Here is a 26,411-nt window from a genome sequence, read left to right on the forward strand (position 1 = left end):
GCAGCAAACTGCGCGGCATCCGGGGACTGAGGGTGGGGAGGGCGGTACCGAGAATGCGCACTGCCGCCACAGAGCGCGTTCGGTGCATAGTCCCGACAGTCTATTGGCTGCACGCAGCAGATTGCCAGCCACTCCCACCAATAGGAGCCGGCAGCGCCAAGGAGCCCTGCCCACTGTGTTGAAGGAACTCAGGGCAGCTCGGGGGTCACATGGCTCCTGATTTGAAAACCGTTCAACCGCCTCACCGCGCGCCAGGCGGGGGTTGTCACAGCCCTGCCCACATCGCTTGTGACGTCGTTGTTCGTATTGCGCCTGCGCCGGATTCCCACTTCACTCAATCCTTCACTCCTGCAGTATTATTAATAACTTTTCTTTATAGAGCGCCTTTAACGTAGTAAAACGTCCCAAGGCGCTTCACAGCAGTGTTACAGGACACAACACATACATTTAACACCGAGCCACAAAAGAACAAATTGCGGCATGTGACCAAAAGCTGGGTCAGAGAGGTAGGTTTTAAAGAGGGTCTGAAAGTAGGAAAGAGGCGGAGAGGTTTAGGGAGGGAGTTCCAGAGCTCGGGGCCCAGGCAGCTGAAGGCACGGCCACCGATGTTGAACAGTTTTAATCAGGAATGCTCAAGAGGGCTAATTTTGAGGAACACAGACATCACGTGGCATTGTGAGGCTGAAAGAGATTACAGAGATAGGGAGGGGCAAGGCCATGGAGGGATTTGAAAACAATTATGAGAATTTTGAAATCGAGGCGTTGCATAACTGGGAGCCAATGTAGGTCAGCGAGCACAGGGGTGATGGGTGATCAGGACTTGGTGCAAGTTAGGACATGGGGTGCCAAGTTTTGGATGACCTCAAATTTACATAAGAACATAAGAAATAGGAGCAAAAGTATGGCCATACGGCCCCTCGAGCCTGCTCCGCCATTTAATACGATCATGGCTGATCTGATCATGGACTCAAGTCCACTTCACTGCCTGCTCCCCATAACCCCCTATTCCCTTCTCGGTTAAGAAACTGTCTATCTCTGTTTTAAATTTATTCAATGTCCCAGCTTTCACAGCTCTCTGAGGCAGTGAATTCCACAGATTTACAACCATCTGAGAGAAGAAATTTCTCCTCATCTCAGTTTTAAATGGGTGGCCCCTTATTCTAAGATTATGCCCCCTAGTTCTAGTCTCTCCTATCAGTAGAAACATCCTCTCTGCATCCATCTTGTCAAGCCCCCTCATAATCTTATACGTTTCGATAAGATCACCTCTCAATCTTCTGAATTCCAATGAGTCGAGGCTCAACCTACTCATCCTTTCCTCATAAGTCAACCCCCTCATCTCCGGAATCAACCTCGTGAATCTTCTCTGAACAGCCTCCAAAGCAAGTATATCCTTTCATAAATAAGGAAACCAAAACTGTACGCAGTATTCCAGGTGTGGCCTCACCAATACCCTGTATAACTGTAGCAAGACTTCCCTGCTTTTATACTCCATCCCCTTTGCAATAAAGGCCAAGATTCCATTGGCCTTCCTGATTACTTGCTGTACCTGCATACTAACGTTTTGTGTTTCATGCACAAGTACCCCCAGGTCCTGCTGTACTGCAGCACTTTGCAATTTTTCTCCATTTATAAAATAACTTGCTCTTTTTGATTTTTTTTTCTGCCAAAGTGCATGACTTCACAATTTCCAACATTATACTCCATCTGCCAAATTTTTGCCCACTCACGTTTCCTGTCTATGTCCTTTTGCAGATTTTTTGTGTCCTCCTCACACATTGCTTTTCCCTCCCATCTTTGTATCATCAGCAAACCTGGCTACGTTACACTTGGTCCTTTCTTCCAAGTTGTTAATATAGATTATAAATAGTTGGGGGTCCCAGCACTGACCCCTACGGCACGCCACTGGTTACTGATTGCCAACCAGAGCATGAACCATTTATCCCAGCTCTCTGTTTTCTGTTAGTTAGCTAAGCCTCTATCCATGCTAATATATTACCCCAACCCCGTGAACTTTTATCTTGTGCAGTAATGTTTTATGTGGCACCTTGTCAAATGCCTTCTGGAAGTCCAAATACATCACATCCACTGGTTCCCCTTAATCCACCCTTCTCATTACATCCTCAAAGAATTCTAGCAAATTTGTCAAACATTACTTCCCCTTCATATATGCAAATATGTTTGATTAACGTGAAAATATAAATTGTGTTCACCGCCCAACCAGCCTTTCTTTGTCTGTCTCTCTCTCCTCCTAAACTGAGGGACATTTAACAGTGATCTATCCATCCCATCCTCATCACCCAGAGATGGCTATCAGAGTGAGCGGCAGAGAGACGGGCCTTAAACACCCGAACTGTGTCTGCATATTAGGGTCAACACTAGTATCACACATTCATGTATAACACCAGTTGGGGGGAGAGAGCACACACATTATCAGTCTTACACTTGGCATCAGTGTCTCCATATTACACTCAGTAACAGTGCCACACTGTCATGTATAGCACCAGAGAGAGAAACAGTGTCTGACATATCAAGAAAGACTGGATCAACTGGGCTTGTATTCACTGGAGTTCAGAAGAATGAGAAGGGATCTCATAGAAACGTTGAAAATTCTGACCGGTTTAGACAGGTTAGATGCAGGAAGAATGTTCCCAATGTTGGGGAAGTCTAGAGCCAGGGGTCACAGTCTAAGGATAAGGGGTAAGCCATTTAAGACCGAGATGAGGAGAAACTTCTTCACCCAGAGAGTGGTGAACCTGTGGAATTCTCTACCACAGAAAGTTGTTGAGGCCAATTCACTAAATATATTCAAAAAGGAGTTAGATGTAGTCCTTATTACCAGGGGGATCAAGGGGTATGGCGAGAAAGCAGGAATGGGGTACTGAAGTTGCATGTTCAGTCATAAACTCATTGAATGGCGGTGAAGGCTCGAAGGACCGAATGGCCTACTCCTGCACCTATTTTCTTTGTTTCTATGTGCCAGTGTTGTACTCACAAGTGTGTCCACATCACGTGAAATAACAGTATCCCGCCTTCACAAACAGTACGAGATTGAGAGAGAGAGAGGGAGAGAGAGATCGAGATCAAGGCAGGACGGTGAGACACAGAAACATGCACAGTATCAGTTCGAGACTGACCTGTGAAGTTTACTTTTATCCTGAATGTTCCCATTGGAGGGACAGAAGTTAAAGTCTCACACTGATATTGTACCACAGACAGACACATTATTAATCCCACACTGCGGGACAGTGTCAGAGAGTGAGAGAAACAACGTCCCACATTTAACCCTCACTTGCCTGTTGTACTCTCTGTAATCTTGCAGCTAAGGGCCGTTCGGTATTACTCTATGACCCAGTGTTTCACTCTGATTAAACTAAACTGGGACAGTTTCTGTCAGATATTAACTCCTGCACAGTCCCAGCAAACACTCCTACTTCCCCTGTCCCTCTGATGTTTCTGCAGGATTGCTTTGTGAGGACAGGCTCATGAATAGAAAAACAATGTGCACGGAATGATCCCAAATTGAGCATCTCAGAGGGAATTTAAACATTTTCTGTCCTTTTCCCCCAGGCCCAGTTCCTTTGCTCATACTCTGATTAAAGTGAATTGGGAAAGTTCACTTTGCTGATTCTAGACTGCGCATGCGTGGATAAGCCCCGCCCCCTGTGTCGATTTCCAGTGAGCAGAAGAGCACATGCGCCCTCCCCTCCCCCAGCCCTGCCTGTAATCGTCATTCACTCTGAGCGGAAGAAGATGCTTTAAACAGCCGGGAATAGAGACACCACGGCCCCGGGGTAAGACAGCGAGCAGCAGCCTCCTTATAGCAGCACATCGCTTTGGGAGCGTGTCCGCAGATGGGCTCCGAGATCGGCACTGAGTCCGGGGGAAGTTCAGGGGGAGTCGGAGGCTGTGTGTAACAGGCGGAGTGGATCAAGAACTGGTCTCAGTGCGTGGAGTGAGTGGGGGAAGGGAGAGGCCATTCTCGAGTTGTGTGTGGATAGCGTGTGTCCCGGGTAAGGGAGACAGAATGGGAAGGATCTGCTGTTTACAATCATTGCTGCTTTCTCCCTCCAAACCGGTAGTGAACGTTCCTGCTTTAGTTCCAGTCTCACCGTGTTTGTTGTCCGAGACTCCCAAAGCAAGTGCTCCACTCGGAACTCCTTCACCCCAAACGAACCAAAGGTGGGCAGCGGAAACATTACAAGGACACCCTCAAAGCCTCCCTGATAAAGTACGACATCCCCACTGACACCTGGGAGGCCCTGGCCCAAGACCGCCCTAAGTGAAGGAAGTGCATCCAGGTGGGCGCTGAGCACCTCGACTCTCATCGCCGAGAGCATTCAGAAATCACGCGCAAGCAGCGGAAAGAGTGTGCGACAAACCGGTCTCGCCCCCCCACCCCACTTCCCTCAACGACTATCTGCCCCATCTGTGACAGGGACTCTGGCTCTCGTATTGGACTGTTCAGCAACCAAAGAACTCACTTCATGAGTGGAAGCAAGTCTTCCTCGATTCCGAGGGACTGCCTATGATGATGATCATTGGACAGTGAGCGGTGGAAGCAGAGCCGGACACTGAGGATTTATACAAGGAGCATCTATTGCAGGCACTGGGTGAGAAATGTAAAGGACACGTTTTAAACAGTGGCTCTTTGTTTTTGGTTGAACGGTTAGTGCCCTGGGAGAGGGGAGCAGCAATCTGAGTTGTGTAAAAGTCCGTGCTCCATCGGGTCGTCCCATTCCTGAAGCAGGGGTTGGGTTGTGTCTGGATGTCAGTAAATTGCTGTAAATCTGCCCAACACACTTGGTGTGTAGAAGCTGAGTGCTGCAATACTGCAGTGGAGTCAGACACTGACACTGTTTGTATCGCTGGCTTCCCTTTGTGAATGTTCATAATGATTACTAATTGAACGATTACATTCATCACTTTAGTCTTTTCTACCTCTCCTATTCTTGAATGATCAGAGATACCTTCTCCTCCTACAGGCAAGGAATTGAAGGAACCAGAACAAATGTGAAGTTTCCACCACCTGAGACATAAGGAACAGTGCAACCAGCTCCTCCTCACACACAGTAGGTACAGAAGGGATGATTTGCCTTTTTTTTATTTGTTTACTGGATGTCGGTGTTGCTGGTAAGGCCAGCATTTATCGCCCATCCCTAATTGCCCTGGAGAAGATGGTGGTGAGCCACCTTCATCAACGGCTGCCGTGCGTGTGATGATGGTACTCCCACAGTGCTGTTAGGGAGGGAGTTCTGTTTCTCTAACAGGTTCCATGTGCTGAAAGGCCTCCTCAAGTTCCTAGATCCAGGGACTGTTCTTCTCCGTTGTTTTGGAAATAGCATCGGCAGTAAACTGGAGCTCAATGCTTCTTGCCCACCAGCTCTCTGATCGGGCTCCTCACGCTGATTATGTTTTCTCATCTCGCTCAAACGTCCCAAAATGTTGCTTTCTTTTCCATCACCTCTAGGGTTATTAGCCAAGTTTGCATCAAGCAAATCGTGATCTCACCAGTAACAGCACTTTCCCGACTGTTATCCAAGAGGCTGCTTCTGACATTTTCTTCTGCGTAAATGTTAACCACGTAAGTAACTGAAAATCTTCATTTCTACAGCAACAACAAACACTTGCATTTATGACACATACAGAGTGAATCCCACACTCACTCACTGTACCACAAACTGACAGATACAGAATGAATCCCACACTCACTGCATCACTGACAGATATGGTTTATGTAATGTACTAATAGCTCGTCTCTACTCCAAATATTTCTGAATCGCATTCGTCCAATATAATGTGCAAAACTATTGTCTGTTGGGGTCATCTCTGATCTGTAAATTTCACAAATATAGGATAAAACCCACTCTCTCATACCAGAAAATGACAGGTACAGAATAAATCCCACACTCTCATACCAGAAACTAACAGGTACAGAGGAACCACACACTCGCTTACCCCAGAATGAGAGATCTAGAATGAATCCCACATTCACATTGCACAAACTGACATATAAAGGTAAAAATCCACACTCAGATACCAGAAACTGACACCCCACACATCTACTACAAACTGACGGTACAGAAAAAAAAACACAATCACATCCCAGAAACTGACAGGTACATATTCATTCCTACACTCACAGCAGGAACTGACAAGTACAGAATAAAACCCACATTCACAAAGCAGAAACTGACAGGTACAGAATACAATCAACACCCAGATTCCAGAAACTGACAGGTATAGAATGCAATCCACACTTAGATACCAGAAAGTGACTGGTACAGGTTAAAACCACAGTCACATATCAGAAACTGACAGGTACCGATTCAACCCCATACTCTCATACCGGAATCTGAAAGGTACAGAATAAAATCCATACTCCGATCCGAAAAACTGACATACTGGTCAATATCCACTCACATACCAGAAGCTGATGATATAGGTTAAAGTACACACTCACATAACAGAAACTGACAGGTGTATGATAAAACACACGCTCACATAACAGAAACTGACAGGTACAGATAAAGATTCGCTTAGATACCAGAAACTGACAGATACAGAATAAAACCTACACTCACATCAAAACTTGACAGGTACAGAATAAATCCCACATTCACATAGCAGAAACTGACAGGTACAGTATGAAACCCACACCCACGTATCTGAGCAATAATATGCAAGTAAAACCCATACTCGCCTATTGGAAACTGACCGGGAAACACACACACACCAGCGACTGATGGAACGAGTAGAACAGTTTAGGCACCCTTTCTCCAGTGTCAGGCTCACACAATCGTTTTTTTCAATGTGGCCCATTTAATTAGTGATAAAAGCAACTTGTGAAACAATCCCATTTTTGCTAATTTAATTTGTGACAAAAAGATGGTCTGAGCATGCGCTAAATACATGCTGCTCCTCCCCTCCGCACACAGTGTTTAAACTGACAGGAAGGGCCCATGCGAGCTCCCCTCCTCCAGCTCTGTCAGCGGCTGCCGTTTCCTCTGTGCCGGGCTGATGATCGTTGAACACATCAGGGAGCGGAGATATCCCAGGCCCGAGTAAGGGAGCAAACAGCAGCCACCTTACAGCAGCTCATCACATTGGGACTGTGTCCGCAGATGGGCTTTGAGTCGGGGTAAGTTCAGCGGCAGTCGGGGGCTGTCTGTAAGAGGCAGAGTGGAGTAGAAACTAGTTTTGGAGCATGGAGTGAGTGGGGGAAGGAGGAGCCCATTCTCGGGCTGTGTGTGTACGGTGCAAGGTAACAGAGAAAGTAAATCACCTCGCTCTTTCAAATCAGTGCTGCTTTCTTTCCCCAAATCAGTAGTGAATGTTCCTGATTCAGTTCCAATCTCACCGTGTCTGTTGTTCTTGGACATTGAACAGTGGAAACACAGCCTGAGAGTGAGGATGTGAGGAGTGTCACAAAGTGCATCTATTGCAGGCACCAGAAGAGGAATGTGATTGGAGTCATTTCAAAAATGGGTTATTTTGTTTTGGTGCATTGAATTCTTCAGAACCATGTTGCTGGTGATCGAGCGATACATTGTCGCCCCCTCAGATACATCAGCATCTGGTAACTGTGACAATCTGTTAATGACACAGGCCATTAACTCTGTTTCAATAGACTGAGAACAATTGTTGTACAGGTACCTGTGGTTATATTCCAGGAAGCAATTCAGAATTTTACAGGTAGTCCCATGGAAGCGGGAGATATCAACCTGAACTGTGCCAATCGGGTGGTCCCATTCATGGACCAGTGCTGGGTTTGTGTTGTGTCTGGATGCTGATAACTTACTATAGAACCGTCCTATGCAAAGTCCCTTACTCACCTGAGTGCTGCTGTACTGCAGTGAGATCAGACAACGACACTGTTTGTATCGCAGATTCCTCTCTCCAGATACTTTACTTTATTGAACACAAACACATGAATTATAACTTTATTTTTATATTCTCTCCATTGGCTGTCCATATCATAACTAATAGTGTTTTCCTATTATTATTCTCAGAGCAAAATACTTCACCAAGCCAGAATAAATTTGATCTTTCCTCAACCCAGAACACAAGGAACAGTGCAGGCAGCTCCTTCTCGCACACAGTAAGTACATTATCACTCTCAGAATGCAGAGACACAGAACTGACCTCAATCCTATTGTTACAGGCAGCAGAAACTGTCAGTCCCACAGTGATCCAAATTTCCAGAGTTATATTATGAATCCCACAGTCACTTGGAGCAGTACAATAATGTGTTGTTTCAAAGTCCAATCATATCGCATTGAAAGGCAGATCCAATTTCACTCCCTTACTCACACACACGAACAGATAGACACTGACAGTGTCAATTCACACTCGTGTCTGTACAATGACTCTCAAACCCAACGGCTAACATACAAGAGCAGAGAAATGGAGGTAATGGACTGAACCAAACCTCCTCCTGAGACAGTCATCGATAATCGCAAACTATCATCCGCCTACAGCAGGTGGAGAAGGAACCAAATCCAACAGTCACACAGAGCAAGAATAGCTCAGTACAAGAGACTGTCAATTACATAATAAATCTCACACTCACACACATCACCAGTCTAATAGATACATTATCAATCCCACACTCTCACACATCACCAGTCTAACAGATACATAATCAATCCCACACTCTCAAACAGTACCAGACACTGAGAGAAACATAATGATTTATACACTCAGACACATTGAATGACAGATTGTGATTCTTTTTCAATCATTTCCAGTACCTGAGATTGACTGACTGACTGACAGTGAAACCCACACTCCCGTACCAGGCACTTACAGCTACAGACAAATACTCACACTCGCATACCAGAGACAGATAGTTAGAGAGTGAACTCCACAGTCACTCACCAGAAACTGACAGGTACAGAAAAAAAACATTTTTGCATTCCAGAGATCGATAGATACAGAGTAATACCCACACTCACATTCCAGAGACTGATAGATACAGAGTAATACCCACACCCCTGTAACAGAATCTTACAGGTACTGATTAAAACCCTAACTCAAATATCAGACACCGATAGATACAGAATGAAACCAACACTCATTTCTCAGAGACGGACAGATACAGAATAAAACACATATCAGAGAGTGACAGAGCAAAATCAACACTCACCTGAAAGTGACTGATTGATTTAATGTCAAACCCACAATACCACAGCTGTACCAGACACTTAAAGGCACAGAATGAAATCAACATTCATATAATAGCAACTGATGGGTACAGAAAACATACACATATTAACATACCAGTGACAGACAGGTAGAATGTAGTAAACTGCACACTCACATAACAGAAACTGTGACAAATAGACTATAACCCCACTCATAACAGAAACAGACAGGTACAGCTAAAAAGTGCCACACTCACACACAAGAGACTGACCGGTACAGAGTGAAATCCACATTCACACACTTGAATAAAACACACGTTCGCATAGCAGAAACTGACAGGAGGAAAACCCACATACACATACCATAGACTGACATTCACAGAATAATACCCACACTCACATACCATAGACTGATGGATACAGAGTAAACCCCATACTCACACCAAAGACTAATAGATACAGAGTGAAGATCACACTCACATCCCAGAGAATGACCACTGTAGAGTAAAATCCACACACACATAAAAGTGAGTGACAGATAAAGAATAAAATCTGCACTCACATCCCAGAGAGTGAAAGATTGACAAAAATACACAATCATGTTACCGAGATTGATACATACAGATAATACCCAAATACATATACCAGAAACTGACAGATACAGAGAAAAACCCACACTCAAATCCCAGAGACTGACAGATAAAGAATAAAACTCACACACACATCCTCGAGAGTAATAGATACAGACTGAAATATGCACTCCCTTACCAGAAACTGGGAGTTATTGTACTGATTGAACACTTACTCATGTAACACAAACTGACAGGTACAGTGTAAAACCCCACACTCCCATTCCTGAAACTGACAGGTACAGCGCTAAAACCCACATTCACATCAGAGAAACTGAAAGTTGCAGAATGAAGCCCCACTCAAATACCAGAAATAGACAGATACAGACAAAAGCCCACATTACCTGAAACTAACCGAGAGTAAAACCCACACACGCCTACCAGAGATTGAAATTTACAGATACAATCCACACATATACCAGAGAGTGAAAGCCACACACACACACACCAGTAACTGATGGATACAGATTACAACCCACACTCACATATCAAACACTGACAAATAAAGAGTAAAACCACACTCACAAAGAAAATCAACACTCAAATTCCAAAAATTGACAGTGCCGGAGGAAAACCCACAATCACAGAGTAGAAACAGACATGAACAGAGTAAAATGCACACTCGCATTTCAGAAACTGATGGGTACAGAATACATAACAGAAACTGACTGGGATAGAGGAATCGCAAACTAACATACCAGAGACTGACCAGTATAGAGTGAAATCCACACACACACACACACTAAAAACTGTTATATACAGAGTAAAATTCACACTCATATACCAGAGAATGAAAGATACAGAATTAAACCCACACTCACTTACCAGTAAGTGACAGGTACAGAGTGAAAATCTCTCTTCCATACCATAAACTTACAGGTATAAAGGAAAAGCCACACTCGCTAACCAGAGACTGACAGATACAACATAAATACTACACTCACTGGTGGGTGTAGTCGAAAGTCCCCCTAACAGTAGCTACACTGTTGGATGGAATATAAATTAAGAAATAATGGAGGCTTGTAAAAAATTAACAGGAATAATCATGGGCAATTTTAATCTTCATATTGATTGAACAAATCAAATTGGCCAAGGTAGCCTTGAGGAAGAATTCACAGTGTGTATCCGGGATAATTTCCTTTAACAGTACTTTGCAGAACCAACCAGGGAGCAGGCTATCTTAGATCTGGTACTGTGTAATGAGAACATAAGAAATAGGAGCACGCCATTTGGCCCCTCGAGCCTGCTCTGCCATTTAGTAAGAACGTAGCTGGTCTGATCATGGACTCACCTCCACTTCCCTGCCCGCTCCCCATAATCCTTTATTCCCTTAACGCTCAAAAGTCTGTATATCTCCACCTTAAGTATATTTAATGGCCCAGCCGCCACTGCTCTCTGGGACAGAGAATTCCACAGATTTACAACCACCTGAGAGAATAAATTCCTCTCATCTCAGTTTTAAATGGGTGACCCCTTATTCGGAAACTATGCCCCCTAGTTCTAGTTTCCCCCTATGAGTGGAAATATCCTTATTGCATCAACCTTGTCGCGCCCCCTCGTAATCTTTTATGTTTCAATAAGACCGCCTCTCATTCTTCTGAATTCTAATGAGTATAGGCTCAACCTATCGTCATAATTAACCCACTCATCTCCGGAATCAACCTAGTGAACCTTCTCTGAACTGCCTCCAATGCAAGTATATCCTTCCTTAAATACAGAGGTTAAAACTGTATACAATACTCCAGGTGTGACCTCACCAATACTCTGTACAGTTGTAGCAGGACTTCTCTGCTTTTATACTTCAACCCCTTGCAATAAAGGTCAACATTCCATTTGCCTTCCTGATTACTTGCTGTACCTGCATGCTAACTTTTTGTGTTTCATGCACAAGGACTCCCAGGTCTCTGTACTGCAGCACTTTGCAATTTTTCTCCGTTTAAATTATAATTTGCTTTTCTATTATTTCTGCCAAAGTGGATAACCTCACATTTTCCTACATTATACTCCAGCTGCCAAATTTTTGCCCACTCACTTAGCCTGTCTATATCACTTTGCAGATTTTTTGTGACCTCCTCACAATTTGCTTTCCCACCCTTCTTTGTATCATCAGCAAACTTGGCTACATTACACTCGGTCCCTTCATCCAAGTCATTAATATAGATTGTAAATAGTTGAGGACCCAGCACTGATCCCTGCAGAACATCACTAGTCACTATTTGCCAATCCTCTATCCATGCTAATTATATTACCCCCAACCCCATGAGCTTTTATCTTGTGCAGTAACTTTTTATGTGGCACCTTATCGAATGCCTTCTGGAAATCCAAATACACCACATCCACTGGTTCCCCCTTATCCACTCTGCTCGTTACATCCTCAAAGAACTGTAGCAAATTTGTCAAACATGATTACCTTTGTCATGCTCTTCCTGTGCTCTGTGGGAAATCGGGGACTCTTCCAGTGTTCCTGACTACTATGTGTGCAGGAAGTATGTCCAACTGCAGCTCCTGACAGACCGCATTGCGGCACTGGAGCTGCGCATGGATTCACTTTGGAGCATCCGCGATGCTGAGGATGTCATGAATAGCATGTTGAGTGAGTTGGTCACACCACAGGTAAAGGTTACACAGGCAGATAGGGAATGGGTGACCAGCAGGAAGAGCAGTGGAAGGAAGATAGTGCAGGGATTCCCTGCGGTCATCTCCCTCCAAAACAGATATACCGTTTTGGGTACTGTTGGGGGAGATGGGGGGCTCATCAGGGGAAGGCAGCAGCAGCCAAGTTCATGGCACCATGGGTGGCTCTGCTGCACAGGAGGGCAAGAAAAAGAGTGGGAGAGCTATAGTGATTGGGGATTCTATTGTAAGGGGAATAGATAGGCGTTTCTGCGGCCACAATCGAGACTCCAGGATGGTATGTTGCCTCCCTGGTGCAAGGGTCAAAGATGTCTTGGAGCGGCTGCAGGGCATTCTGGACGGAGAGGGTGAACAGCCAGTTGTCGTGGTGCATATAGGTACCGATATAGGTAAAAAACAGGATGAGGTCCTACAAGCTGAATTTAGGGAGCTAGGAGTTAAATTTTAAAAGTAGGACCTCGAAGGTAGTAATCTCAGGATTGCTACCGGTGCCACGTGCTAGTCAGAGTAGGAATTACAGGATAGTTAAGATGAATACGTGGCTTGAGGAATGGTGCAAGAGGGAGTGATTCAAATTCCTGAGACATTGGAACTGGTTCTGGGGGAGGTGAGACCAGTACAAACCGGACGGTCTGCACCTGGGCAGGACTGGAACCAATGTCCTAGGGGGGAGTGTTTGCTAGTGCTGTTGGGGAGGGTTTAAACTAATATGGTAGGGGGAATGGGAACCTATGCAGGGAGACAGAGGGAAGTAAAATGGGGGCAGAACCAAAAGGTAAAAAGGAGATAAGGAAAAGTGGAGGGCAGAGAAATCAAAGGCAAAAATCAAAAAGGGTCACATTACAACATAATTCTAAAAGGACAAAGAGTGTTTAAAAAAAACAAGCCTGTAGGCTGTGTGTCTCAATGTGAGGAGCATTCGTAATAAGGTGGATGAATTAACTGCGCAGATAGCTGTTAACGGATATGATGTAATTGGAATTACGGAGACGTGGCTCCAGGGAGACCAAGGCTGGGAACTCAGCATCCAGGGGTATTCAATATTCAGGAAGGATAGACAGAAAGGAAAAGGAGGTGGGGTAGCGTTGCTGGTTAAAGAGGAGATTAACACAAGAGTAAGGAAGGACATTAGCTTGGATGATGTGGAATCTGTATGGGTAGAGCTGTGGAATGCCAAAGGGCAGAAAACGCTAGTGGGAGTTGTGAACAGACTACCAAACAGTAGTAGTGAGGTTGGGGATGGCATCAAACAGGAAATTTGGGATGCGTGCAATAAAGCTACAGCAGTTATCATGGGTGGCTTTAATCTACATATAGATTGGGCGAACCAAACTGATAGCAATACGGTGGAGGAGGATTTCCTGGAGTGTATAAGGGATAGTTTTCAAGACGAATATGTCAAAGAGCTGGCCATCCTGGACTGGGTGTTGTGTAATGAGAGAGGATTAATTAGCAATCTTGTTGTGCGAGGTCCCTTGGGGAAGAGTCACCATAATATCGTAGAATTCTTCATTAAGATGGAGAGTGACACAGTTAATTCAGAGACTAGGATCCTGAAGTTAAGGAAAAGTAACTTCGATGGTATGAGATGTGAATTGGCTAGGATAGACTGATGAATGATACTTAAAGGGTTAACGGCGGATGGCAGTGGCAGACATTTAAAGATCACATGGATGAACTTCAACAATTGTACATCTCTGTCTGGCGTAAAAGTAAAACGGGGAAGGTGGTTCAACCGTGGCTAACAAGGGAACTTAGGAATAGTGTTAAATCCAAAGAATAGGCATATAAATTGGCCAGAAAAAGCAGCAATCCTGAGGACTGGGAGAAATTTAGAATTCATTATAGGCGAACAAAGGGTTTAAGTAGGAGAGGGAAAATAGAGTATGGGAGTAGGCTTGCAGGGAACATAAAAACTGACTGCAAAAGCTTCTATAGATATGTGAAGAGAAAAAGATTAGTCCCTTGCAGTCACAATCAAGTGAATTTATAATGGGGAACAAAGAAATGGCAGACCAATTGAACAAATACTTTGGTTCTGTCTTCATTAACAAAGACACAAATAACCCTTCCGGAATACTAGGGGACCGAGGGTCTAGCGAGAAGGAGGCACTGAAGGAAATCCTTATTAGTCAGGAAATTGTGTTTGGGAAATTGATGGGATTGAAGGCTGATAAATCCCCAGGGTCTGATAGTCTGCATCCCAGAGAAGTTAAGGAAGTGGCCCTAGAAATAGCACTGGTGGTCATTTTCCAACATTTTATAGACTCTGGATCAGTTCCTATGGATTGGAGGGTAGCTAATGTAACCCCACTTTTTAAAAAAGGAGGGAGAAAGAAAACAGGGAATTATAGACCGGTTAACCTGATACCACTAGTGGGGAAAATGTTGGAATCAATTATTAAAGATGTAATAGCAGCGCATTTGGAAAGCAGTGACAGAATCGGTCCAAGTCAGCATGGATTTATGAAAGGGAAATCATGCTTGACAAATATTCTGAAATTTTTTGAGGATGTAACTAGTAGAGTGGACAAGGGAGAGCCAGTGGATTAGTGTGCAAAATTAAAGCACATGGTATTGGGGTTAATGTATTGATGTGGATAGAGAACTGGTTGGCAGACAGGAAACAAAGAGTAGGAATAAATGGGTGCTTTTCAGAATGGCAGACAGTGACTAGTGGGGTACCGCAAGATTCAATGCTGGGATCCCAGCTATTTACAATATACATTAATGATTTGGATGAAGGAATTGAGTGTAATATCTCCAAGTTTGCAGATAACACTAAGCTGGGTGGCAGAGTGAGCTGTGAGGAGGATGTTAAGAGGCTGCAGGGTGACTTGGACAGGTTAGGTGAGTGGGCAAATGCATGGCGGACGCAGTATAATGTGGATAAATGTAAGGTTATCCACTTTGGTGGCAAAAACAGGAAGGCAGAATATTATCTGAATGGTAACAGATTACGAAAAGGGGAGGTGCAATGAGATCTGGGTGTCATGGTTCATCAGTCATTGAAAGTAGGCATGCAGGTTCAGCAGGCGGTGAAGTAGGCAAATGGTATGTTGGCCTTCATAGCGAGAGGATTTGAGTAGAAGAGCAGGGAGGTCTTACTGCAGTCGTACAGAGCCTTGGTGAGGCCACACCTTGAATATTGTGTACAGTTTTGGTCTCCTAATCTGGGGAAAGACATTCTTGCTGTTGAGGGAGTGCAGCGAAGGTTCACCAGACTGATTCCTGGGATAGCTGAACTGACATATGAGGAGAGACTGGATCGACTGGGCCTGTATTCACTGGAGTTTAGAAGGATGAGAGGGGATCTCATAGAAACGTATAAAATTCTGATGGGATGGGACAGGTTCGATGCAGGAAGAATGTTCCCGAAGGGCCATATCCAACTTCCTCTTGAATATATCCAATGAACTGGCATCAACAACTCTCTGCGATAGGGAATTCCACAAGTTAACAACTCTCTGAGTGAAGAGTTTTCTCCTCATCTCAGTCCGAAATGGCTTACCCCTTATCCTTAGACTGTGTCTCCTGGTTCTGGACTTCCCCAATATCAGGAACATTCTTCCTGCATCGAACCTATCCAGTCCCGTCAGAATTTTATATGTTTCAATGAGATCCCCTCTCATTCTTCTAAACTCCAGTGAATAAAGGCCCAGTCGATCAAGTCTCTCCTCATATGTCAGTCCCGTCATCCCAGGAATCAGTCTGGTGAACCTTCGCTGCACTCCCTCAATAGCAAGAACGACCTTCCTCAGATTTGGAGACCAAAACTGAACACACTATTCCAGGTGAGCCCTCACCAAGGCCCTGTACAACTGCAGTAAGACCTCCCTGCTCCTATACTCAAATCCCCTAGCTATGAAAGCCAACATACCATTTGCCGCCTTCACCGCCTGCTGTACCTGTATGCAACTTTCAATGACTGATGTACCATGACACTCAGGTCTCGTTGCACCTCCCCTTTTCCTAATCTGCCGCCATTCAGATAATATTCTGCCTTTGTGTTTTTGCCCCCAAACTGGAAAACCTCACACTTATCCACATTATACTGCATCTGCCATGCATTTGCCCATTCACCTAACCTGTCCAAGTCACTCTGCAGCCTCTTAGCATCCTCCTCACAGCTCACACCACCACCTAGTTTAGTGTCATCTGCAAATTTGGAGATATTACACTCAGTTCCTTCATTCAAATTCTTAATATATATTGTAAATAGCTGTGGCCCCAGCACTGAGCCCTACGGCACCCCACTAGTCACTGTCTGCTATTCTGAAAAGGACCCGTTTATCCCGACTCTCTGCTTCCTGTCTGCCAACCAGTTCTTTATCCACGTCAGTACATTACCCCCAATACCATGTGCTTTAATTTTGCACACCAATCTCTTGTGTGGAACCTTGTCAAAAGCCTGTTCTCCCTTGTCCACTCTACTAGTTACATCCTCAAAAAATTACAGAAGATTTGTCAAGCATGATTTCCCTTTCATAAATCCATGCTGACTTGGACCGATCCTGTCACTGCTTTCCAAATGCGCTGTTATTTCATCTTTAATAATTGATTCCAACATTTTCCCCACTAGTGATGTCAGGCTAACCAGTCTATAATTACCTGTTTTCTCTCCCTCCTTCTTCAAAAAGTGGTGTTACATTAGCTACCCTCCAGTCCATAGGAACTGATCCAGTGTCGATAGACTGTTGGAAAATGATTACCAATGCATCCACTATTTCTAGGGCCACTTTCCCTAAGTACTCTGGGATGCAGACTATCAGACCCTGGGAATTTATCGGCCTTTAATCCCATCAATTTCCCTAACACAATTTCCTGACTAATAAGGATTTAATTCAGTTCCTCCTGCTCGCTAGACCCTCGGTCCCCTAGTACTTCCAGAAGGTTATTTGTGTCTTCCTTCGTGAAGACAGAACCAAAGTATTTATTCAACTAGTCTGTCATTTCTTTGTTCCCCATTATAAATTCACCTGAATCTGACTGCAAGGGACCTATATTTGTCTTCACTAATCTTTTTCTCTTCACATATCTATAGAAGCTTTTGCAGTCAGTTTTTATGTTCCCGGCAAGCTTCCTCTCATACTTTATTTTCCCCCTCCTAATTAAACCCTTTGTCCTCCTCTGCTGAATTATAAATGTCTCCCAGTCCTCAGGTTTGCTGCTTTTACAGGCCAATTTATATGCCTCTTCCTTGGATTTAACAATATCCTTAATTTCCCTTGTTAGCCAAGGTTGAGCCACCTTCCCCGTTTTATTTTTACTCCAGACAGGGATGTACAATTGTTGAAGTTCATCCATGTGATATTTAAATGTTTGCCATTGCCTATCCACCGTCAACACTTTAAGTATCATTTGCCCGTCTATTCTAGCCAATTCACGTCTCATACCATCGAAATTATCTTTCCTTAAGTTCGGGATCCTAGTCTCTGAATTAACTGTGTCACTCTCCATCTTAATAAAGAATTCTACCATATTATGATCACTCTTCCCCAAGAGACCTCGCACAGCAAGATTGCTAATTAGTCCTCTCTCATTACACAACACCCAGTCTAGGATGGCCAACCCTCTAGTTGGTTCCTCGACATATTGGTCCAGAAAACCATCCCTAATACACTCCAGGAAATTCTCCTCCATCATATTGCTACCAGTTTGGTTAGCCCAATCTGTATGTAGATTAATGTTGTCCATGATTACTGCTGTACCTTTATTGCATGCATCCCTAATTTCTTGTTTGATGCTGTCCCTCACTACTACTGTTTGGTGGTCTGTACACGACTCCCACTAGCGTTTTCTGCCCTTTGGTATTCCGCAGCCCCATTCTTTTCCCTCCACTTTTACTTTTCTTCTTTCTATCTTTTGCTTCTGCCCCCATTCTACTTCTCTCTCTCTCCCTGCAGAGGTTTCCATCCACCTGTCATATTTGTTTAACCCCTCCCCAACTTCATTAGTACCTATAAGCCCCTTGATTATCCACTATTGGGTTGTTCTTCGTGTCTTCTACCATGAAGACCGATACAAAATATTTGTTTAACATCATTTCCCTGTTCCCCATTATTAATTCCCCAATCTTATTCATTTATGGAATGAGGACATCGCTGGCAAGGCCAGCATTTATTGGCCATCCCTAATTGCCTGTTGTTGTGTATAGAAGAACTCCACGAGGCTGAGTACTGTGAGCTAAACTTAGTGTGACCTTAGTCTTCTTTATTACAACTCCAGAGTGCTTAAACAGTATGGCAGACAAGCCTTTATACTGGCCCTGCACGTGTGCGCAGGTGACCATTAGAACTCCAACAGTCGCACCCTCTGATGGCAAGTATTATATTTACATACATAACATCACTCCCCCCCCCCCCCCCCCCAAAAGTCTTCAGTCAAGTTATATACAAGTTGAGGCGATCCGGAGCTCTTCACTCCCTGGTTAATCATCTAAGTTCAAACCATGGCGTGTTGTGAGTTGGTTGGACCATTAATGCACTGCACTGTAGCTGGTCTGACCGGACTGTCAGGAATCCTTGTGATTGACAGAGAGGTCGATTGCTGGTTGGGTGTGTGTTGGTGGAACTTCGCTGGTGATGTCCTCTTCAAGTCATTCCTGGTTGTCAGTAAATCGCAATTTGATCTGATCTAAATGCTTTCTGCACATTTGGCCATTTAACAGTTTGATTATAAACACCCTATTCCCTTCCTTGGTCAAAACAGTGTAAGCAACCCACTTGGGTGCATGACTGTAATTCAGGACAAACACAGGATCGTTAACATCAATGTCACGTGAAACAGCCGCGCGATCGTGGTACATGTTCTGCTGGTATCGCTGGGTTTCCACATGATCATTAAGATCCGGGAGAACGAGAGAGAGCCTGGTTTTGAGGGCTCTCTTCATTAACAATTCTGCTGGGGGAACCCCGGTAAGTGACTGATGTCGCATCTGGTAACTGAATAGAATGCGAGACAAGCGGGTCTGCAGGGAGCTGTCTGTCACGCGTTTCATGCTATGCTTGATTGTTTGGACTGCCCGCTCCGCTTGACCATTAGACGCGGGCTTAAACGGAGCAGACCTGACATGGTTGATGCCATTGCGGGTCATAAACTCGTTGAATTCCAAGCTGGTGAAACATGGTCCATTGTCGCTGACAAGGACATCGGGCAAGCCATGGGTGGCGATCATGGCCCAGAGGCTTTCAGTGGTGGCCGTGGACATGCTGGGTGACATGATTACGCATTCAATCCATTTGGAGTAAGCGTACACTACTACTAAAAACATCTTTCCTTGAAAGGGGCCGGCAAAATCTATGTGGGTTCTGGACCACGGTTTGGAGGGGCCATGATCACAGACTCAATGGAGCCACCCTTGCTGCATTGCTCAGTTGCGAGCAAGTGTTGCACTGATGCATACATGACTCCAAGTCCAAGTCAATGCCGGGCCACCAAACATGCGACCTGGCAATTGACTTCATCATGACAATGTCTGGGTGGGGACTGTGTCGGTCGCGTATAAACGTTTCTCTGCCTTTTTTTGGCAAAATCACGCGATTACTCCATACGAGACAATCCGACTGGCTTAATTTCATCTTGCATTTCCCTGGGAACGGCCGACCAGTTCCCATTTAGGATGCAACTCTTTACTAACGATAGCACAGGATCCTGGCTGGTCCAGGTCCTGACCTGGCGAGCCGTGACGGGTGACCCCTCGCTCTCAAAAGCATCCATGACCAGTAGTAAGTCTGTGGGCTGCGCCATTTCAACCCCAGTGGTGGGTAATGGTAGCCGGCTGAGAGCATCGGCACAGTTTTCAGTGCCTGGTCTGTGGCGGATAACATAGTCATAAGCAAATAATGTTAGTGCCCATCTTTGGAAGCGGGACGAAGCATTGGTGTTAATACCTTTGCTCTTTGAAAACAGCGAAATGAGCAGCTTGTGGTCAGTTTCAAGCTCAAACCGAAGTCCAAATAGGTATTGGTGCATTTTCTTAACCCCATATACACATGCTAACACCTCTTTCTCGACCATACTATAGGCTCTCTCAGCCTTAGACAGAGTTCTAGACGTGTATGCAACCGGTTGGAGGTTGCCTGATACATTGGCTTCCTGTACCACACAGCCGACCCTGTACGATGAGGCGTCACAAGCTAGCACTAAACGTTGACATGGGTCATAGTGTACAAGTAACTTATTTGAACATAGCAGGTTCCTGGCCTTCTCAAAAGCTGTGTCTTAATTTTTGCGCCAAACCCAGTCATCACCCTTACATAGCAACATGTGCAAAGGCTCTAACAACGTGCTCAAGCCAGGTAGAAAGTTACTGAAATAGTTGAAGAGTCCCAGGAACGAACGCAGCTCCATCACATTCTGTGGTCTGGGTGCATTCTTGATGACCTCTGTCTTTGAGTCTGTGGGTCTGATGCCGTCTGCTGCAATCTTTCTCCCAAAAATTCGACTTCTGGCGCTAGGAAAACAAACTTGGAGCGTTTCAGCCTGAGTCCCACTCTGTCTAGGTGACTCAGAACATCTTCCAGGTTGTGTAGGTGTTCGATGGTGTCACGACCGGTGATCAGGATTTCATCTTGAAATACAACGGTGCGCAAAACAGATTTCAGCAAACTCTCCATGTTTCTCTAGAAAATGGCTGCAGCCGAGCGAATCCTGAAAGGGCATCTGTGGTATATACACAGCCCTTTGTGTGTGTTGATGCACGTCAGTCTTTTCGAAGATTTAGCCAGCTCCTGTGTCATGTCGGCGGAGGTTAGGTCCAACTTGGTGAACGAATTCCCCTCCCCCCCGCCCCCCCCGCTTAAGTTGCAAACAGGCCATCCACCTAGGGCAGCGGCTACTGGTCCTGGAGTGAGATTCAGTTAATCGTTACCTTGTAGTCTCCGCAGATTCTGACCGTGCCATCGCTTTTCAACACAGGAACAATTGGACTGGCTCACTCATTGAGCTCGGCTGGCGATATGATTCTTTCGTGTTCGATCTCGACTTTCTCCCTCATCATGGATGGAACTGCCCGAGCCTTGTGATGGACGGGCTGTGCATCGGGGCCTGGATGGATCTGTACCTTGAAGCCAGTGAAGTTGCCGATGCCTGGTTCGAATAGCGAGGGAAACTTGCTCAGCACTTGAGCACACGAGGCGTCATCCACTCAAGATAGTGCTTTGATGTCGTTCCAATTCCATCTAATCTTTTCTAGCCAGCTTCTGCTGAACAGCGTTGGGCCATTGCCTGGAATAATCCACAGTGATACGTCATGCACAGCTCCATCATACGATACCTTCACTGCCGCACTTCCAATGGCTGGTATGAGCTCTTTGGTGTAGGTACGCAGCTTTACATTAATCAGGCTCAGTTTGGGCCTTTGTGCCTTATTGTCCCACAGTTTCTCGAAAGCCTACTGGCTCATTATTGACTGACTTGCACCCGTGCCCAACTCCATAGATACTGGAACTCCATTTAATTTGACTTCCAGCATTATAGGAGGGCTCTTGGTGGTGAAGGTATGAACTCCATACACTTCTTCCTTGGGTTGAGTTGCCTGTGCTGCGTGATCGGTGCCGGATCAATCATCATCTGCCACGTGGTGTGTCGCAGCACGTTTGCACTTTTGCTGGAGGTGCCCCATTGTTGCGCAGCCTTTGCACACGTAGTGCTTGAATCGACATTGATGGGCCCGATGATTACCCCCGCAGCACCAACACGGTGCTAATGGATTCACATTCACCCCCGATGGCAGACTCTGAGTCATCACGGGTGTTGCAGCCGCAGACGTATAGGCCCTGCCATATGCAGTTCAGCCTGCTGGCAACATCATTTTATGCACTTGTCGGTGAGCTTCGATGTTGAGAAGATATCTGTTTGGTGTTATCGTCCATGGCCATGCATGCCTGGGCGATCGCGAAGGCCCTGCTCAGGTCTAGGGTTTCGGCAGCCAGCAGCTTTCGAAGAATGACCTCGTGGCTGGTGCCCAGCATGAAAAAGTCCCGCAGCATTTCCCCCAACGCAGCTCCAAAATCGCAAGGTCCCGCGAGGCATCTCAGGTCGGCGACGTAATCCACCACGTCCTGGCCCCCGGAGCGATGGTGCGTGTAAAAACGATAACTGGCCATGAGGATACTCTCCTTCGACTTGAGGTGCACAACTCTGTATATTCCTTCTCTATGGGTTTTGTCCGTGCGAGCAGATTCTTGATGAGGCCGTATATTTTAGGCCCACAGCTGGTGAGGAGAACCGCCCTGCACTTGGCCGCATTAGTGTCTCCTTCCAGCTCGTTGGCCATGAAGTATTGGTCGAGATGCTCGACGAGGGCTTCCCAATCATCACCCTCTACGAATCTCTCTAATATTCCAACGGCAGCCATGGTTGCGTGAAGGTTCGTATTCTGTTACTTGTCACCAATTGTTGTGTAGAAGAACTCCACGAGGGTGAGTACTGTGACCTAAACTTAGTGTGACCTTAGTCTTCTTTATTAAACTCCAGAGTGCCTAAACAACATGGCAGCCAACCTTTTATACTGGCCCTACACATGTGTGCAGGTGACCATTAGGACTCCAACAGTCGCGCCCTCTGGTGGCAAGTATTACATAGTTACATACATAACACCGGTGAGAAGATGGTGGTGAGCTGCCTCCTTGAACAACTGCAGTCCGTTTAGTGAATATATTCCCACAGTGCTGTTAGATAGGGAGTTACAGGATTTTGAACCAGCAACTATGAAGGAACAGTGATATATTTCCCAGTCAGGATGATGTGAAACTTGGAGATGATGGTATTCCCATGCGCCTGCTGCCCTTGTCCTTCTAGGTGCTGGAAGCCTTGGCGAGTTTCTGCATCTTGTAGATGGTACACACTGCAGCCACGGTGCACTGGTGGAATGTTACTGAATAGAAAAACTGGTCTGTTAAAACATATAAACAGCAACCAGCAGCAATCCCAGTCTAACAGTCCACATTAAGGACATACATGAGATAATAACAAGGCATTGTTGTGTGTATTGTGCCACATTATAATGCCAGAGTCCTGGAGAGTTTGGAGGGAACTTGATGAATGGTCTCAGAATAATTGTGTTATGGGCAGGAGGGTAAAACTGACCAATGGCTGTGCTCCCGAAAGTGCAAATACATCCCACTCATACAGCTATGTGGGGCAGAGGAAACAGACAGAAGGGCGGATATAGAATGACAGACTTTCCAATCTGCTGTCCATTCCATTATAACCATGGACCGCGACCGCTGCTGCAGACCCGGAATACCAGGATGGGGAAAATAACAACCGTCGCAAAGAAATGAAGGGACACCTGATCAGTGAACTCCTGGTAAACTAGTGGAGGGAGTAGGAGCTGGAACTCCAAATAGAGAAATGCCACTGATTAAATAGGATTACATTCCAGAACTTACTGTCCATAGAGTTAAACCTGTGGGGCTGAGGGCACAGGACTTAATCTATGAGTAAATCTTTGATGGTTGTGGTGGCTCCTGTGAGACGCCACAGTGGATCCCAGCAGAGGATCCGGCTGTCAATCCATACAGACCATGCAGGGAGTGCAAGGTACGGAAGGATTCTTTCATGGCTCTTTAAAGAGAGGAAACATCCCCCTATCACAGAGGACTTGTCGTGTTGTAATTATCTTTTTCTGTTGCATAGTATCAGAAACAGAAATCAACGGGAGATGATGCCCTACTCTGTAAATGAACTCTTTGACACATTTCCATGCATTTCCTTTCATAATTTACAAAGATCACAACTCCATTAGTTAACAGTGGATTGCCAGTCTGCTAGTTTTTAGTGAGGCTTGAAAGGTTTCGCTGTGAAGCTACACTTGCCCATCTCTCTGTGTGTCACTGTGTTTGGATTGCGTTAGACAACAGTCCTAATATCTCGCCTACATCCATTATAATATTTGAAATGTTAGATTGTACTTGGAAAAAGTTGAGTTTGAATCTGACAATTCTGAAATTGGGAGCTGTTAAATGATTTTTGTTTTGCACATAACTATATAGTAATGTGATCAGTCAAAGCAAATCAAAAGATGCTGCTATTTACTTAACACAACTAAATAATTCTACAAGGATGCTATCGCAGTCTTCCTCAGTATTAACTACACCACCCAATGTTGTGCCATCTTCAAACACCTGGAGTATTGTGTACAGTTTTGGTCTCCTAACCTGAGGAAGGACATTCTTGCTATTGAGGGAGTGCAGCGAAGGTTCACCAGACTGATTCCCGGGATGGCGGGACTGACCTATCAAGAAAGACTGGATCAACTGGGCTTGTATTCACTGGAGTTCAGAAGAATGAGAGGGGACCTCATAGAAACATTTAAAATTCTGACGGGGTTAGACAGGTTAGATGCAGGAAGAATGTTCCCAATGTTGGGGAAGTCCAGAACCAGAGGTCACAGTCTAAGGATAAGGGGTAAGCCATTTAGGACCGAGATGCGGAGGAACTTCTTCACCCAGAGAGTGGTGAACCTGTGGAATTCTCTACCACAGAAAGTTGTTGAGGCCAATTCACTAAATATATTCAAAAAGGAGTTAGATGAGGTCCTTACTACTAGGGGGATCAAGGGGTATGGCGAGAAAGCAGGAATGGGGTACTGAAGTTGAATGTTCAGCCATGAACTCATTGAATGGCGGTGCAGGCTAGAAGGGCCGAATGGCCTACTCCTGCACCTATTTTCTATGTTTCTATGTTTCTACCTCTGGTTCTCAAGTCCAAATCAATTATGTAAATGGTGAACAGTGGTCCCACAAGCGATCCCTGTGGAACACCACTTCCCACCACCCGCCCATCTGAGTAAATACCTTTAACTCATCCCGTTACTTTGACTGGACATGTCTCCATTCCCAGCCAACAGGATTGCTGTACCAGACGGGAGAGGCAACACTTAAGGGTCTCTAATTCCCATTCCCCTTTTTTCTGGTGGATAATGGAAGTGCCACTGTGTGTAATGTGCACGTCAGTAAGAATTGTCTGCAAAGGATTAATCAGCACTTTCTCATTGGAGATGTTAATCAATGGAACCTTTCAGGCACAGAATTGTAGATTTTGTACCAAAGATCAATTTAGGATTGAAGTAAAAGGTCATAATTTTATTGTAAAATAATTCAGGGACTCTCATCAGAAATTACGGGGATAGATCGGACAGTGGTTCTTAAATGAACACAGCAGCCCGACAAGTCAATCAGCTTTTTATCCAGAATATTAAACTCTAATCCAGTTATAGGGTTATTAATATCAGCAAAAACAAAGCCCAACTGTCAAAATGAAGATGGTTCAGTCTCAGATGTGACGAAGAGCAGAATCCAACCCTGCAGACACATGTAAACTCGCTGGTATGTCAATAGGTTGTATGATCGATTATATCCCTTTTCACACACGGAGCAGGTGAATGGCCTCTCCCCAGTGTGAACTCGATGGTGTGTCAGAAGGTCGGATGAATTAGTGAATCCCTTCTGACACACGAAGCATCATCATAGGCAGTCGCTCGGAATCGATGAGGACTTGCTTCCACTCCCAAAGTGAGTTCTTTGATGGTTGAACACTCCAATACGAGAACCACAGACCCGTTACAGCTGGGACAGACATTCATCGGGGAAAGGGGTCGGTAGGGCTGGTTTGCCGCGCGCGCTCCTTCCGCTGCCTGCGCCTGGCATCTTCATGCTCCTTGCGTCGAGACTCAAAGAGCTCAACGCCCTCCCAGATGGATTTTCTCCAGCTCGGGCGGTCGGCCGCCGGGCTCTCCCAGATGTCAGTGGTGATGTCGCACTTTACCAGGGAGGCTTTGAGGGTGTCCTTATAACGTTTCCACTGTCCTCCTTTGGCTCGTTTACCATGGAGGAGCTCCGCATAAAGCATTTGCTTAGGGAGTCTCGTTTCTGGCATGTGGACTATGTGGCCTGCCCAGCGAAGCTGATCAAGTGTGGTCAGTGCTTCAATACAGGGATTGTTAGCCTGGTTGAGGACACTGATGTTGGTGCGCCTGTCCTCCCAGGGGATTTGC

The 26,411-nt window shown here is 45.3% G+C and overlaps 1 protein-coding gene across 1 annotated transcript in view; it reads left to right on the top strand.

The window, feature by feature from the left end:
• Positions 1-3,708: 3,708 nt before the first annotated feature.
• LOC139274101 (zinc finger protein 420-like) overlaps positions 3,709-26,411 on the top strand; it is a 506,104-nt gene continuing 483,401 nt past the window's right edge. The window contains exons 1-4 of the mRNA XM_070891146.1: positions 3,709-4,613; positions 4,986-5,072; positions 5,471-5,584; positions 8,013-8,101. The gene's annotated coding sequence lies outside the window, so the exon portion shown is untranslated. The remainder of the gene's footprint in view (positions 4,614-4,985; positions 5,073-5,470; positions 5,585-8,012; positions 8,102-26,411) is intronic.

The sequence above is a fragment of the Pristiophorus japonicus genome, chromosome 9 (genome assembly GCF_044704955.1).
Source record: "Pristiophorus japonicus isolate sPriJap1 chromosome 9, sPriJap1.hap1, whole genome shotgun sequence".
NCBI lineage: Eukaryota > Metazoa > Chordata > Chondrichthyes > Pristiophoridae > Pristiophorus > Pristiophorus japonicus.